Raw genomic sequence first — 17,377 nt, 5'->3', positions numbered from 1 at the left:
ATCTCTGCCTGGTCTCTCCTGCTTTGCAGTTCTTTTCAACAAAGATAAGTTCTGGCCTTGAGTTTTTACTGACCACATGCTGTGGCCTTATTGTTCAGTTTTTTTTCCATGTTTTTGTCTTGTCCAGCTTGGTCTGTATAAGGATTTGTTTAGCCAAGCTGGTATCTCTGGAGATGCAGATATACCCTCCATATCTTTAGTTAGCTTTGGAGTTTTTGTATTTTCTGTGGTGGATATTTTCTAGTGTTTTAATACTACCGCATAGTACTCTGTCCTATCCTTTCTATTTAGCTAGAAGTGGCCTCCTTTGCTAAATTCTGATTTCAGTCTGTGTATGTTTTTTCCCTCTCCTCTCACAGTCAATATTTGTGGGGGGCTGTCTATCCGTTGGGAATTTTCTCTGAGGCAAGATAGTTTTCCCTTTTCTATCTCTAGGGGTAATTAGTCCTCCGGCTGTGTCGAGATGTCCAGGGAGTGCTAGGTACATTCCATGGCTACTTCTAGTTGCGGTGTTAAGTTCAGGGTCTGCGGTCAGTACAGGTACCACCTTCTCCAGAGTACGTCTCATGCTGCTCTTAGGCCACCAGATCATAACACCAACCAATAGTGTCAGCCATACAGTGCCCCTTATTAGTACCAACCAATAGTATCAGCCATACAGTGTCCCTTATTAATGGCAACCAATAGTGTCAGCCATACAGTGCCCCTTATTAGTACCAACCAATAGTGTCAGCCATACAGTGCCCCTTATTAGTACCAACCAATAGTGTCAGCCATACAGTGCCCCTTATTAGTACCAACCAATAGTGTCAGCCATACAGTGCCCCTTATTAATGCCAACTAATAGTATCAGTCATACAGTGCCCCTTATTAGTACCAACCAATAGTGTCAGCCATACAGTGCCCCTTATTAATGGCAACCAATAGTGTCAGCCATACAGTGCCCATTATTAATGGCAACCAATAGTGTCAGCCATACAGTGCCCCTTATTAGTACCAACCAATAGTATCAGCCATACAGTGCCCCTTATTAATGGCAACCAATAGTGTCAGCCGTACAGTGCCCCTTATTAGTACCAACCAATAGTGTCAGCCATACAGTGCCCCTTATTAGTACCAACCAATAGTGTCAGCCATAGAGTGCCCATTATTAATGCCAACCAATAGTATCAGCCATACAGTGCCCCTTATTAGTACCAACCAATAGTGTCAGCTGTACAGTGCCCCTTATTCGTACCAACCAATAGTGTCAGCCATACAGTGCCCCTTATTAGTACCAACCAATAGTGTCAGCCATACAGTGCCCCTTATTAATGCCAACCAATAGTATCAGCCATACAGTGCCCCTTATTAGTACCAACCAATAGTGTCAGCCATACAGTGCCCCTTATTAGTACCAACCAATAGTGTCAGCCATACAGTGCCCCTTATTAATGGCAACCAATAGTGTCAGCCATACAGTGCCCCTTATTAGTACCAACCAATAGTGTCAGCCATACAGTGCCCCTTATTAGTACCAACCAATAGTGTCAGCCATACAGTGCCCATTATTAATGCCAACCAATAGTATCAGCCATACAGTGCCCCTTATTAGTACCAACCAATAGTGTCAGCCGTACAGTGCCCCTTATTCGTACCAACCAATAGTGTCAGCCATACAGTGCCCCTTATTAGTACCAACCAATTGTGTCAGCCATACAGTGCCCCTTATTAATGCCAACCAATAGTGTCAGCCGTACAGTGCCCCTTATTCGTACCAACCAATAGTGTCAGCCATACAGTGCCCCTTATTAGTACCAACCAATAGTGTCAGCCATACAGTGCCCCTTATTAGTACCAACCAATAGTGTCAGCCGTACAGTGCCCCTTATTCGTACCAACCAATAGTGTCAGCCATACAGTGCCCCTTATTAGTACCAACCAATTGTGTCAGCCATACAGTGCCCCTTATTAATGCCAACCAATAGTATCAGCCATACAGTGCCCCTTATTAGTACCAACCAATAGTGTCAGCCATACAGTGCCCCTTATTAGTACCAACCAATAGTGTCAGCCATACAGTGCCCCTTATTAGTACCAACCAATAGTATCATCCATACAGTGCTCCTTATTAGTACCAACCAATAGTGTCAGCCATACAGTGCTCCTTATTAGTACCAGCCAATAGTGTCAGCCATACAGTGCCCCTTATTAGTACCAACCAATAGTGTCAGCCATACAGTGCCCCTTATTAGTACCAACCAATAGTGTCAGCCATACAGTGCCCCTTGTTATTATTATTATTTATTATTATAGCGCCATTTATTCCATGGCGCTTTACATGTGAGGAGGGGTATACATAATAAAAACAAGTACAATAATCTTGAACAATACAAGTCACAACTGGAACAGGAGGAGAGAGGACCCTGCCTGCGAGGGCTCACAATCTACAAGGGATGGGTGAGGATACAGTAGGTGAGGATAGAGCTGGTCGTGCAGCGGTTTGGTCGATTGGTGGTTACTGCAGGTTGTAGGCTTGTCGGAAGAGGTGGGTCTTCAGGTTCTTTTTGAAGGTTTCGATGGTAGGCGAGAGTCTGATATGTTGTGGTAGAGAGTTCCAGAGTAGGGGGGATGCACGAGAGAAATCTTGTATGCGATTGTGTGAAGAGGAGATAAGAGGGGAGTAGAGAAGGAGGTCTTGTGAGGATCGGAGGTTGCGTGCAGGAAAGTACCGGGAGACGAGGTCACAGATGTATGGAGGAGACAGGGTGTGGATGGCTTTGTATGTCATGGTTAGGCTTTTGTACTGGAGTCTCTGGGTAATGGGGAGCCAGTGAAGGGATTGACAGAGGGGAGAGGCCGGGGAATAGCGGGGGGACAGGTGGATTAGTCGGGCAGCAGAGTTTAGAATAGATTGGAGGGGTGCGAGAGTGTTAGAGGGGAGGCCACAGAGCAGGAGGTTACAGTAGTCGAGGCGGGAGATGATGAGGGCATGGACTAGGGTTTTTGCAGATTCTTGGTTTAGGAATGTACGGATCCGTGAAATATTTTTGAGTTGGAGGCGGCAGGAAGTGGAAAGGGTTTGGATATGTGGTTTGAAGGAGAGATCAGTGTCAAGGATTACCCCAAGACAGCGGGCTTGTGGAACTGGGGAGAGTGGGCAGCCGTTTACTGTAATTGATAGGTTCGTTGGGGAGGTCGCGTGAGATGGGGGAAAGACGATGAATTCTGTTTTGTTCATGTTAAGTTTTAGAAATCTAGTGGAGAAGAAGGATGAAATAGCGGATAGACATTGAGGGATTCTGGCTAGAAGGGTGGCGATATCTGGTCCAGAGATGTAGATCTGTGTGTCATCAGCATAGAGGTGATACTGAAAGCCGTGAGATTCTATGAGCTGTCCCAGGCCAAAGGTGTAAATGGAGAAGAGCAGGGGCCCTAGAACTGAACCTTGCGGGACTCCGACAGATAGGGGGCGAGGTGAGGAGGTGGTGTGTGAGTGGGAGACGCTGAATGTCCGGTCTGTTAGGTATGATGAGATCCAGGATAGGGCCAAGTCTGTGATGCCAAGGGATGAGAGGGTCTGGAGCAACAGGGAATGGTCCACTGTGTCAAAGGCAGAGGACAGGTCCAGGAGGAGGAGGATAGAGTAGTGCCGCTTGCTCTTGGCGGTTAATAGGTCATTGGTGACCTTAGTTAGGGCAGTTTCAGTGGAGTGGTGTGACCGGAAGCCAGATTGAAAGCGGTTATTAGTACAAACCAATAGTGTCAGCCATACAGTGCCCCTTATTAGTACCAGTCACCTAATACTCACCATTAGTGTCAGCCATACAGTGCCCCCTCAGTGATGTCAGCTATACAGTGCCCTCCAATACTGCTGGCCACACATTGTCCCCTCAGTAGTGTCAGCCATATAGTGCCCACTGTTAATGCTAGCACCCAATGCTTTCCAATACCATCAGCAGTGCTAGTGCCCCACATAGAAGTGCATGCCACACATCTCCCTTTATTAGATCTAGTAATGCCATCCTAATAGTGCCCCCCTCTGTAATTGCATTCTACCAAATTAAGTAATTTGCTCTTTTCTACTACAGTATATAACGTGTGCAGAATTATTAGGCAAGTTAGTCTTTTGACCATATAATTTTATCCAGATTTCCTACCTGTGAGCTGTAGACACATGAATGCTGATTGGATACAGCAAATCAGGTGATGTGTATTTTTGTAATGAGGGGAAGTGTGGCCGGCTCTGAAAAGGTGTAACATGTTAGCTCCCATCTTTCAATTGTACTTGTGTCTTTCAGGAGTGAGTACAATTGAAGCCCTGAATGTTGGTACTTCCAGGTCAGGGAGATGTCAGCATCATGTGGGAGCTGAGGGTGGGGAAGTGTGAGGAGACAGTGTACTAATGGTGGTTCTGGAGATATATTCATATACTAATGATGGTTTTGGTGATGAATTCATGTACTGATTGTGGTTCGGGTGATGTATTCACATATTGATGGTGGTTTTAGTGATGTATTACTGTACTGACAGTGGTTGTGGTGATGTATTCATGTACTGATGGTGGTTCAGGTTATGTATTCATATATTGTTGGTGTTTCTGATGATGTATTCATGTACAGATGATGATTCTGGTGATCTATACCTTCACTGGTGGTGTGTCACGTAGTTTCAAGGGACTGTGGGCATCTACCTGATCCCTCAAACAAGGGGCACCCTACTCTCTCCCTGTCCCTGGATTATTCCTGAAGGTGGAGACGCCGGGTTTTGTACCTATCTATGCTCCTAACTTAACCCTTATTTGATCCACCCCCACCCAGTGAGGTGATGGGCTGAAGTTTATAGGAAAACATTAACCAGGCAGACAGGGTTAACAGACAGTGATAAAAGAAAACTACAATCATGCAAACATATTAACAAAACAACAGTAGTAAACAGAGAAGGTATAGGAATAAGGAAAACCATGCAAACCAACTCCATGCACCAATCTCCAGAAAAACTCTCCATCCGCCAATTTCAAACATGTAACTTTCTCCTTCACTACCAAACCAGGAAGTAGAACTATCACTGGCAACTCCGAAGTGTCCGGGGCGAGCATATATACCAGAGCAAAGTGTGCAACACTCAACAGTTGAGACAATTTAGGATGGAGAGCTCCAAGGGATCAACTGAAGAGATTAACCCTTGCCATGGCAGGAAGGATAACCTGCAGTGTTCAATAGAATATTGAAGCAGTTCTAATAAGTGCAGGAGTTTGTGTAACCAGACACCGCAATCAGCTGACCCCTCTCTGTCACGGTATCCCGGTGACATACTTAGTGGTTCTGGTGATGTATTCATGTACTGCTGGTGTTTTAGGTTATGTACTGTATATATGTACTGATAGTGGTTCTGATGATGTATTTCTGTTCTGATAGTGTTTCTAGTGATATATTTCTGTACTAATCGAGGTTCTGGTGAAGTATTTCAGTACAGATGATGGTTCTTATGATTTATTACTGTGTTGTTAATGGTTCTCATCCTGTACGTATGTAACAATCTACACTCACCGGCCACTTTATTAGGTACACCATGCTAGTAACGGGTTGGACCCCCTTTTGCCTTCAGAACTGCCTCAATTCTTCGTGGCATAGATTCAACAAGGTGCTGGAAGCATTCCTCAGAGATTTTGGTCCATATTGACATGATGGCATCACACAGTTGCCGCAGATTTGTCGGCTGCACATCCCAAAGATGCTCCATACTAGGCAGGATGGATCCATGCTTTCATGTTGTTTACGCCAAATTCTGACCCTACCATCCGAATGTCGCAGCAGAAATCGAGACTCATCAGACCAAGCAACGTTTTTCCAATCTTCTACTGTCCAATTTCGATGAGCTTGTGCAAATTGTAGCCTCAGTTTCCTGTTCTTAGCTGAAAGGAGTGGTACCCGGTGTGGTCTTCTGCTGCTGTAGCCCATCTGCCTCAAAGTTCGACGCACTGTGCGTTCAGAGATGCTCTTAGGCCTACCTTGGTTGTAACGGGTGGCGATTTGAGTCACTGTTGCCTTTCTATCAGCTCGAACCAGTCTGCCCATTCTCCTCTGACCTCTGGCATCAACAAGGCATTTCCGCCCACAGAACTGCCGCTCACTGGATTTTTTTTCTTTTTCGGACCATTCTCTGTAAACCCTAGAGATGGTTGTGCGTGAAAATCCCAGTAGATCAGCAGTTTCTGAAATACTCAGACCAGCCCTTCTGGCACCAACAACCATGCCACGTTCAAAGGCACTCAAATCACCTTTCTTCCCCATACTGATGCTCGGTTTGAACTGCAGGAGATTGTCTTGACCATGTCTACATGCCTAAATGCACTGAGTTGCCGCCATGTGATTGGCTGATTAGAAATTAAGTGTTAACAAGAAGTTGGACAGGTGTACCTAATAAAGTGGCCGGTGAGTGTATAACTTGTAATATTATGTGATACATAGATGACCATGTCAATAACTTATTGTGCTGCTTTACAAGTTAAGGATTACTACTTTTCTATTTATATTAGAAGCATTAAAGGGTTTGTGACGAAAATCACCAGTCACACTACGTGTCCGCAGACTTTTAAATCCTCACAGCACTTGCACTGCACGCTGTCAGGATTCTCCAGTGCTGAACGTGAGAGCAGAAGATCATGTAACCGCAAGTATGCGATTGCATTGAGTGAGGCCCACCACATCTAGTAAGATTGTGGCCGGGAGTACGCAAATTGAAAACTTAGTCACATAACCAACCATTCTTTCTGCTAGCAAGGAAGAATATTGACAGTGTGCAGTGCGCTGTGATGATTCTGAAGTTTGCAGTCACATAAAATGACTGCAGACTTTCCTCCCAAACCTGTAAAATCCATTTAATTATAAAATAAAGCACTGTAGCATGCCTGATCCTAACAGTGTGCAATATACTCACTGTCAGGATTCGGCTCTGCTTGCCAGTTCCAGTGGTCATCACATTACCACTCACATGCGATTTTCACTCTTACATTCACGTGCTAACTAGCTTCTCTTCCTGCTTCTCTCAATGAAGCAGGGGCTATAGTTTTTCACTAAACATTTAAAGAATTATGAAGAGCAACTAGTCGGCACGTGATTGTAAGTGTGCAAATCCCATATAGATTACATGACGACTACTAAAACCGCTTAAGTTGTGCATAGGAGGCGCCAAACTGAATTCTTGCCCTTGGTGCCGAAAAACCAAGATAGGCCTCTAGGTACTGCTATGGGCTGATATTAAGATAAACCCCTTAGACCATTCCAAATTTAACATGGACTCAAAATCAACACCAAAACCTACTGCTCATTTTTAGAAGACACTTTATTCAGTCAGGGGTAAGAAAAAGTCTGCATCTTTCAAGAAAATCAGGAGTCTCCACTGCTCAGGGCCAGGAGAGACCTTAAAGATGGAGAATAATGACTGGGCCCCTTCCTCCCCGGACATAAACCCTAGTGAGAATTTGTGGGTCCTTCTAATATGAGATGTAGAGTGAAGGAGAACAGTTGCCTCTCTGATCCGTGTCTGGGGCTGTGGTTGATGAGGCCCAAAAAGATGAAGAACCTCACAGGCTCCATGAATGGAATTTATGGCTGTTACTGAAAAGAAGGACGGCTATAATACTATATTGATCACTGAGATTTAGTTTTAGTTGTTTGGTTATTATTCTTACTTTAACAGATAAAAATAAAAAATTTAAATGAAAAATCCTTGCTTGATCCTTGTTTGCAATGTTACAGATGTTGGACAAATTTTGGGTTCCCATAAATCACTGATGGCCAATCTCACCAAAGATATGAACATATGACTTAAGGATTTGTGTGGGTGCTGGATATCTGACCTCCAGTAATCTGCCACTAATGATCTAAATGGTGGACAACCAATTAAAGCAGATATATTCATGTGATGCATATTATTTTTGCAGTATATGGGGTATCGATAGTATTGCCTTGTCATTATATTGAAGTATTATGTGGATTAAGCAGGAAGGGGTCCTCACTTTTCTTGTTGCCCAGGTCATTTTCTTTCTTCAAAGTGGTCTCTAAATACAAATATGTGCAATAAAGAATAGTAAAAAAAATACCTCCAGCTCTGTGCGCCGTGCCCGCGTAAGTGTTCGTCTCAATTTTGTTGTGCCACAGCAACAGTACGAGATGCAAAGCCCAATAAATGACTAAAATGTCCTGCTGCTTATAATTATGATATCACAATTAATCTGCCATCACAGTGCATATAATACCATAAATTACCACAGGGAATGATGAGAGTCATGGCCATCCACGCCTTGTATCTCATCGCCAGTAGAACCTGTTCCCAATGAGGACACGTCTAGATTACAAATATACAACACACAGCAGCTTGGCAAAAAAGATCTCCAAACCAAGCATGGAACCAGATAAGGGTCTCTCACATTACATAGCAAAAACCCAGTGACAGATTCTGGGTGAGACTGGGAAGGACAGAAGTTATTTGCACCTGCTCCCCAACCTCACTAACACACTCATTCCAGCCCTAACCCATCTCTTCAACCTATCACTATCTTCTGGTACCTTCCCCTCTGCCTTGAAACATGCCACCATCACACCCATCCTCAAAAAACTAACCTTGACCCACCTGCTATGCTCAGCTATCGTCCCATATCAGCATGTCCATGCCCAACTTTCCTCCCACCACTCATCTAACTCTCTCCTTGACAACCTCCAATCTGGCTTCCGCCCCCACCACTCCACTGACAAAAAATACTAATGACTTACTCACAGCCAAAACTAACAGACAGCTCTCCATCCTCTTCCTTCTCGACCTGTCCTCTGCCTTCTACACAGTCGACCACTGCTTACTGCTACAGATTCTTTCTTCCCTGGGCATCAAAGACCTTGCCCTGTCCTGGATTGCCTCATACCTTTCCGACAGCACATTTAGCGTTTCCCACTCCCACACTACCTCCTCATCCCACCCTCTCTCTGTTGAAGTCTGTCAAGGCTCTGTCCTGGGGCCCCTACTTTTTCCCATCTATATCCTTGGCCTAGGACAACTCATAAAGTCCCATGGCTTCCAGTACCACCTGTATGCAGACAACACTCAGATCTACCTCTCTGGCACAGATGTCACCTCTCTGCTGTCCAGAATCCCATCCCAGAGTGTCTGTCAGCGATATCCTCCTTCTTCACCTCTCGCTTCCTAAAACTTAATGTAGACAAAACCGAACTCATCATCATTCCTCCATCTCACATATCCCTCCTACCTGATCTATCTATTATGGTAAACGGCATCACGCTCTCTCCCGCACCTGAAATCTGCTGCCTCGGGGTAACTCTCGACTTTGCCCTGTCCTTCAAACTGCACGTCCAAGCTCTTGCCACCTCCTGTCGCCTCCAACTCAAAAATATTGCCAGAATACATCCCTTCCTCAGCCCACGATCTACCAAAACTCTTGTACATGCCCTCATCATCTACCGCCTCGATTGCTGCAACACCCTCCTCTGTGGCCTCCCCGCTAACTCTCTTGCACCTCTCCAGTCTGTCCTCAACTCTGCTGCTCGCCTAATCGACCTCTCTCCTCGCTACTCCCCTGCTTCTCCCCTCTGCAAATCCCTCCACTGGCTCCCATTCCCCAACACTGATCTACAAAGCCATCCACAACCTGTCCCCTCCCTATATCTCTGAACTAATCTCCCAATATCTTCCCTCACGTAATCTCCGATCCTCACAAGACCTACTACTCTCCTCCACACTTATTCGTTCCTCACACAACCGCCTGCAAGATTTCTCCTTAATATCCCCCATCCTCTAGAAATCCACGCCTCAACACGTCCGATTATCCACCACCCTCGGATCCTTCAGAACCTGAAAACCCATCTCTTCAGGAAAGCCTGCAGCCTGCAATAACCATTCTACCGCCTCACCACCACCGCTGCTGCCTCACCACCACCCGAGTTGCCGCCTCACCACCACCAGAGCTGCCACACCCCGACCTTCTGTCTCTTCCCCATTATCCCATAAATGGAAGTCCGCAAGGACAGGGTCCTCTCCCCTCTGTACCAGTCTGTCATTGTAAATTTGTATACTGTAAACGATATCTATAACCCTGTACGTAACCCCTTTCTCATGTACAGCACCATGGAATTAATGGTGCTATATAAATAAATAATAATAATTTAATGATTTCCCTCCATTCAGGGTTAGTTGCAGAGGGCATGTGAGTAGTTGGCACGCTGCTTGTTAGAGCCACAGACTGGTAAGTGGGAAGAAGGCACATCTGAAGTATTGTGTGAAATCTCATCAGCAGCAGGGGAGGAGGGATTCTGAGGAGTTGTCGATCAGACTGGGCAGGTGGAGATTTAGCAGCAAGGGAGGAGGTATACTGAAGAACTGTCAATGAGGATAGGTTGGTGATTTAGCAGCAATGAGGAGATACCCTGAGAAACTGCCATTCTGGCTAGTCAGAGATTCTAGAGGGTGGAGGGACACTGAAGAGCTATCAATCAGGATAGGCAGCTGCAGATTCAGCAACAGGGAGGAGGTACACTGAGGATTTGGAACTGTCAATCTGGCTTGGAGGTAGAGATTCAATAGGGAGGAGAGACACTGAAGAGCTATCAATCAGGCTAGGCAGATGGAGATTCAGCAACAGGGAGGAGGTACACTGAGGATTTGGAACTGTCAATCTGGCTTGGCAGGTAGAGATTCAGCAGGGAAGAGGGACACTGAGGAGTTATCAATCAGGCTAGGTAAATGGACAAACATCAGCAGGAAGGAGGAACAAAAGTGACTACTAGGTCAAGTTGAGAATCATTAAAGTTTTATGCACAGCCAGCAACCACCATGAACATCGTGTTATTCAAAGGAGGCACCATTTTTATTTTAGAGCCCTCTCTGTGTACCCACCAGGAAGGACTCGCATTTTCTACAATATCCTCTCCCATTATCGTACCCCACTCCTATGGGTCTGAATTGTGGGTTGAAAGTGAATCAATGGAACAGGCAGAGTATAAAGGGTTAAGACATTAGGGCTTCTGATGCCATCCAAAAAAATAGGCTGGGTGTGGTGGGTATACTTATCTGTTTATCAGTTTGGACAGTGTTTGTGATTACAACATAGCATTGCCCCATGCCTAGATTCTGAACGCTGGCACAGGATTACGGGCATGTAGGTACGTGTGCCGCCATCTAGTGTCTTTATAGCGAACAGTAACACACACGCGTAATGATCCCTACAGTAAATGGCACAAGATATTAAAGCTAAGACTAAAAAAAATGGTTGAATTACCTTCTTTTTTATACATTAATTTTTTAAAAAATCTGTAACTAATTTGAATCACAAAATTATTTAAAAAAAATCCAGAACTTTTCCTGTAAGAAGCAAAGCCACAAAGAAATACTTAGATATTAAAAATGCAGCTGACAGAATGCAGTGAGGCAAAATCTAAAACTTTAGAGTGTGTCTGACTTTCCCAAAAAGTTCATTTTTACAACAATCTGTGTTATAGACATAAATGTCAAATCTGTAGAGTTCTCATAGTTCATAGTGACTATTGAAACAAGGCAGTGACCCCCTGAGGACCCTTTACTGCAGCTGAGAAACGTCCGCCTCCTGCAAACAGGTAATTAACGCTTGGATCTGATAGAAACCCTTCTCAATCACGTCTACGCTTATCATAATAGAAAAAAACACTTTTAATACCTCACCGTTGCAACGCTGCGTGCCCCGGCAGCCACGTGACCGCTGCAGTCAATCAATATTTAGTCAAATCAGAGCAATATGATGCCTCATTAAGACGCAAAAAAAAAAAGATCCGATATCAACAATGTTTTGGGTCTGAGAATCATCAGTGTTTGGTCAATGACTCAGTGTTTACCATCAGTGTTTCATCAGTGAATTTCATATTTGGATAAATAAATGAGAAATTTTATGATTTTGATCCGAGACTCTGATCAAATCCAGACATGTGTCGGTGATCTGTTTGCGGGTACGCGCGGACACATGTGCACTGTAGCGCGGGGCAGTAGCCGCGGACGAGGCACCCATCTTCTCCTGAGACGTCCCAGCGTGCTACATGTCAGAGTTTGTCCTGGCTGGGTGTTGGTGTTGGTGCTGTGAGGGCCTAGTGACCATGTTGGCCGCCCGCAGCCGGTGGTGTTGGCTGGCCAGGACTATCGGCTTCAGAGTTCAATAAAGGAGACTCCCGTTGTACAACAGTCTTTACTGAGCGGTTATGTATACGGGGTGGCGGGTACAAAGTCTTCTGGACGTTTCCTTCACAGTGTAAAGCACATTGACACACATGGTTTCCTTCCTCTGTAGTCTACTCCAGGGCCGGTGAAGCACATTATTTCGGCCTACTTCGCCACAGTCCTGATCAGTCTTTGTGTCTGCTCTTCAGTTCCGCATCCTATTTTGTCCATTACTGGTGCCCTGGATTTACCACTCGGGACCCCCGATAACCCCACAAAATGAGTCCTGTTTAGGTCGTTACCTTTGGCGTTTAGCAAGCTCAGGTTTTCTCTTGACACGTCGTCCTATTTAAGGACCCTTTAGCTATGGAAGGCCACTCTGTCTCTTCTTCGGTCAGAACAAGGTCACGTTACTCCCTTTTTCCATAGTCTCTTTCTTAGTAGTTCACCCAATGGCAGCACTGCTCACAGACACTTCCTACTGCTACTTGTCCCTATCTAACTATCTACAGGAAGCAGTCACTTGCCCTAACACTAAACCCCTTCCTGCTATGGGCTAGTCCCAAACATTAACACTTACCTTACCCTAACGTCACAATCTAACTACAGTCACTACCTTATCCGACCTATCTTATGTCCTAAGTCTGCAGTCACACAGAGTGACTGCAGACTTATAATTTTGGACCGGACAATCTATTTAATCACTATATGTAAGTATTGTCATTTGACTACTATATGGCAGTAGTATTTCACCACTGTATGGCAATAATACTTAAAGGGAACCTGTCACTAGAAAAAAATGCTATTAACTTGTGGAGTTAATCTGCAGGTTAATAGCATTTTTTATGGTGACAGGATCCCATTAAGCACTGTATGGTAGTAGTACTTAAGCGCTTTATGGCAGTATTATTTAAACACAGTATAGTGGCATTATTGATCACTATATGGCAATAGATTTTAAGCACTGTATGGCAGCATTATTTATGTTAGTATTATCTGGTTAGTATACAATATTAATATTATTTTGTCACTTTATGCAGTAGTATTATCACTGTATAGCAGTAGTATAAGAGCACTGTATAGCAGCATTATTTGAGTACTGCACAGCAATAGAATTTCAGCACTGTACATCAGTGTCATTTGGCTACTATATGGCAGTAGTATTTGACCACTGTATGGTAATAATACTTAAAGGAAACCTGTCACCAGAAAAAAATGCTATTAACTTGTGGAGTTAATCCACGAGTTAATAGCATTTTTCATGGTGACAGGATCTCGTTAAGCACTGTATGGTAGTAGTACTTGAGCGCTTTATGGCAGTATTATTTAAACACAGTATAGTGGCATTATTGATCACTCTATGGCAGCAGATTTTAAGCACTGTATGGCAGTATTATTTTATCACAATGTAGTGGTAATATTCCAGCTGTCTATGGCAGTATTATTTTATCACAATTCTCCTTCGGAAGAAGCAACAACCCGAAACGAATCTGTGGTATGTCGGTCTAAGGTTTATATGTGTTTTGACATGAGGGTTGCCTTGTATTATTTCAGCACTTTTATATTGCACTATTCTACACTTTTAATAAACCCGTTTATACATGCACTTTATTGGTATTGTAGCATGATTATGTACAACTAATAAATAGTGCTTGGCACTCTCCTCAGTACGCATATAAGGAACTTCAGAGAGAATTAGGAAATAGGATTTTGCTCTGAATTGTTAATAGAATACCATTGCTTTTATTGCCACTAGATGGCAGTGCAATAAAAAATATACAGGTGCATCTCACAAAATTATATAATCAAAAAAATAATTTATTTCACTTCTTCAATACAAAAAGTGAAACTCCTATATTATATAGAGTCATTACAAACAGAGTGATCTATTTCATGTGTATATTCCTGTTAATGTTGATGATTATGGCTTACAGCCAATGAAAATCCAAAAGTCATTATCTCAGTAAATTAGAATACTTTATAACACCAGCTTGGAAAATGATTTTAAAATCCGAAATCTTATCCTACTGAAATGTATGTACAGTAAATGCCCTCAATACTTGGTCGCGGCTCCTTTGGTATCAATTACTGCATCAATGCGGCATGGCATGGAGGCGATCAGCCTGTGGCGCTGCTGAGGGGTTATGGAAGCCCAGGTTGCTTTGATAGCAGCCTTCAGCTGGTCTGCATTGTTGGGTCTGGTGTCTCATCTTCCTCTTACCAATACTCCATAGATTCTCTATAGGGTTTAGGTCAGGCGAGTTTGCTGCCAATCAAGCCCAGTGATACTGTTGTTTATAGACCAGGTATTGGTACTTTTGGCAGTGTGGACAGGGGCCAAGTCCTGCTGGAGAATGACATTTCCATCTCCAAAAAGCTTGTTGGCAGAGGGAAGCATGACTCTAAAATGTCCTGGTAGACGGCTGTGCTGACTTTGGTCTTGATAAAACACAGTGGACCTACACCAGCAGATGACATGGCTCCCCAAACCATCACTGATTGTGGAAACTTCACACTGGACCTTGGAAATTAAGGTTCTGGAGTCTGGAGGAAGAGTGGAGAGACAGACAATCCAAGCTGCTTGAGGTCTAGTGTGAGACGTAAACAGTCACCCCAGGACAATTTTTTTTCTGCCTGGTGAAATCCATCTGGGCAAAAATAAGGTGGTTATTTCTGCCTTTCTGCACTGTGGGGCGGAGTTTAACTTGATCGACGCTAGGTTCGTCCAGGTCCAGGGCCTCCAACTACATACACTGTCCAGACCCCATACCCATAATCACCATCAACGCCGCACCCTTGAGACAGGGGTGTTTTAATCAAGCCATCTGAGGGTCACATCTTCAGGTAGGGGCCAAGCACTCAGAAGGTATTGACTGTTACGTGCTTGAGGGTCTGCTCTCTCCTGTGGTTCTTGGACTACCTTGGCTCATTCTGCACAACCCTGTGGTAGATTGGCAGACTCGGGGGGTGGTAAAGTGGAGTGAGTATTGTCAAGGACACTGTGTGGGCACACGTCTTGCAATAGTGCATACCCAGTCTGTGCCTAAATACCTGTCTGACTTTGGGGATGGGTTTTTGGAGCAGGGATGCCAAGAACTTCCTCCCCATCGTCCTTATGACTGCCCCATTAATCTTGTCCCTGGGGCCAAGCTGCCAAAGAGCAGACTATATAATATCTCTGGTCCAGAGAGGCAGGCCATGAAGGACTATATCGAGGAAAGTTTGCTAAAGGGTCATATCAGACTATCCTCATCCCCCACTGCTGTGCAGATTTTCTTTGTAAAGAAGAAAGACAGGGTGTTACGCCCGAGCCTAGATTTCCACTAACTCAATCGGATCACGGTGCGGGATCCGTATCCACTCCCTCTCATCCTGGACCTCTTTAATCAGATTGTAGGAGCAAAATGGTTATCTGAACTGGATCTCAGGGGAGCGTATAATCTAATTCATATTAAAGAGGGGGATGTGTTGTGAAATTGGATTTTGGGCTCCCCCGGTGGCCACTGGTGGAATTGAACTTGTGTGCATCATCCCCTCTGTTCACCTGTTCCCATCAGGATGTGGGAGTCGCTATTTAACCTTGCTCCTCTGTCACTTCCATGCCGGTCAACATTGTAATCAGAAGCCTTTCTGTGCATGTTCCTGCTACCAGACAACTTCCAGCTAAGTCGGACTTTTCTCCTTGTTTGTTTTTTGCATTTTGTTCCAGTTCACAGCTGCAGTTTCGTTTCTGTGTCTGGAAAGCTCTTGTGATCTGAAATTGCCACTCTGATGTTATGAGTTAATACTAGAGTCTTAAAGTAATTTCAGGATGGTGTATTGATAGGGTTTTCAGCTGACCATGAAAGTACCCTTTCTGTCTTCCTGCTATTTAGTAAGTGGACCTCGATTTTGCTAAACCTATTTTCATACTACGTTTGTCATTTTCATCTTAAATCACCGCCAATATATGTGGGGGCCTCTGTCTGCCTTTCGGGGAAATTTCTCTAGAGGTGAGCCAGGACTATATTTTCCTCTGCCAGGATTAGTTAGTCCTCCGGCCGGCGCTGGGCGTCTAGGGATAAAACGCAGGCTACGCTACCCGGCTACTGTTAGTTGTGCGGCAGGTTTAGTTCATGGTCAGTTTAAGTTTCCATCCTTCCAAGAGCTAGTTCCTATGTATGCTGGGCTATGTTCTCTTGCCATTGAGAACCATAACAGTTTGACCGGCCCACAAAGGGTTAAATTAATTGGCAGAGAAAGGAGAGAAAAAAGAAGTCTGCTAAAAAATTTTTTTTTTTTTTTTTTTTTTCCTTCAGTTCTGAGTGTGCTTTCAATTGAATCACTTGCAAGTCTGCCTATATTGCAGCCTTCCTCTTTCTCTCTCCTTCTAATCCTGGAATGGCTCTGTGTTCACCTGTTTAAAATGGATATTCAGAGTTTAGCTGCAGGTTTGAATAATCTCACCACGAAAGTTCAAAATTTACAAGATTTTGTTGTTCATGTTCCTATATCTGAACCTAGAATTCCTTTGCCTGAATTTTTCTCGGGGAATAGATCTTGCTTTCAAAATTTCAAAAATAATTGCAAGTTGTTTTTGTCCCTGAAATCTCGCTCTGCTGGAGATCCTGCTCAGCAGGTCAGGATTGTGATTTCCTTGCTCCGGGGCGACCCTCAAGATTGGGCTTTTGCATTGGCTCCAGGGGATCCTGCGTTGCTCAATGTGGATGCGTTTTTTCTGGCCTTGGGGTTGCTTTATGAGGAACCTCATTTAGAGCTTCAGGCGGAAAAAGCCTTGATGTCCCTATCTCAGGGGCAAGATGAAGTTGAAATATACTGCCAAAAATTCCGTAAATGGTCTGTGCTTACTCAGTGGAATGAGTGCGCCCTGGCGGCGAATTTCAGAGAGGGTCTCTCTGATGCCGTTAAGGATGTTATGGTGGGGTTCCCTGTGCCTGCGGGTCTGAATGAGTCCATGACAATGGCTATCCAGATCGATAGACGTCTGCGGGAGCGCAAACCTGTGCACCATTTGGCGGTGTCTACTGAGAAGACGCCAGAGAATATGCAATGTGATAGAATTCTGTCCAGAAGCGAACGGCAGAATTTTAGACGAAAAAATGGGTTGTGCTTTTATTGTGGTGATTCAACTCATGTTATATCAGCATGCTCTAAGCGTACTAAGAAGCTTGATAAGTCAGTTTCAATTGGCACTTTTCAGTCTAAG

This window comes from Ranitomeya variabilis, chromosome 3 (assembly GCF_051348905.1).
Source record: "Ranitomeya variabilis isolate aRanVar5 chromosome 3, aRanVar5.hap1, whole genome shotgun sequence".
NCBI classification, from domain to species: Eukaryota; Metazoa; Chordata; class Amphibia; order Anura; family Dendrobatidae; genus Ranitomeya; species Ranitomeya variabilis.
The sequence above is the reverse complement of the archived record's forward strand: the minus strand, read 5'-3'. Positions refer to the sequence as shown.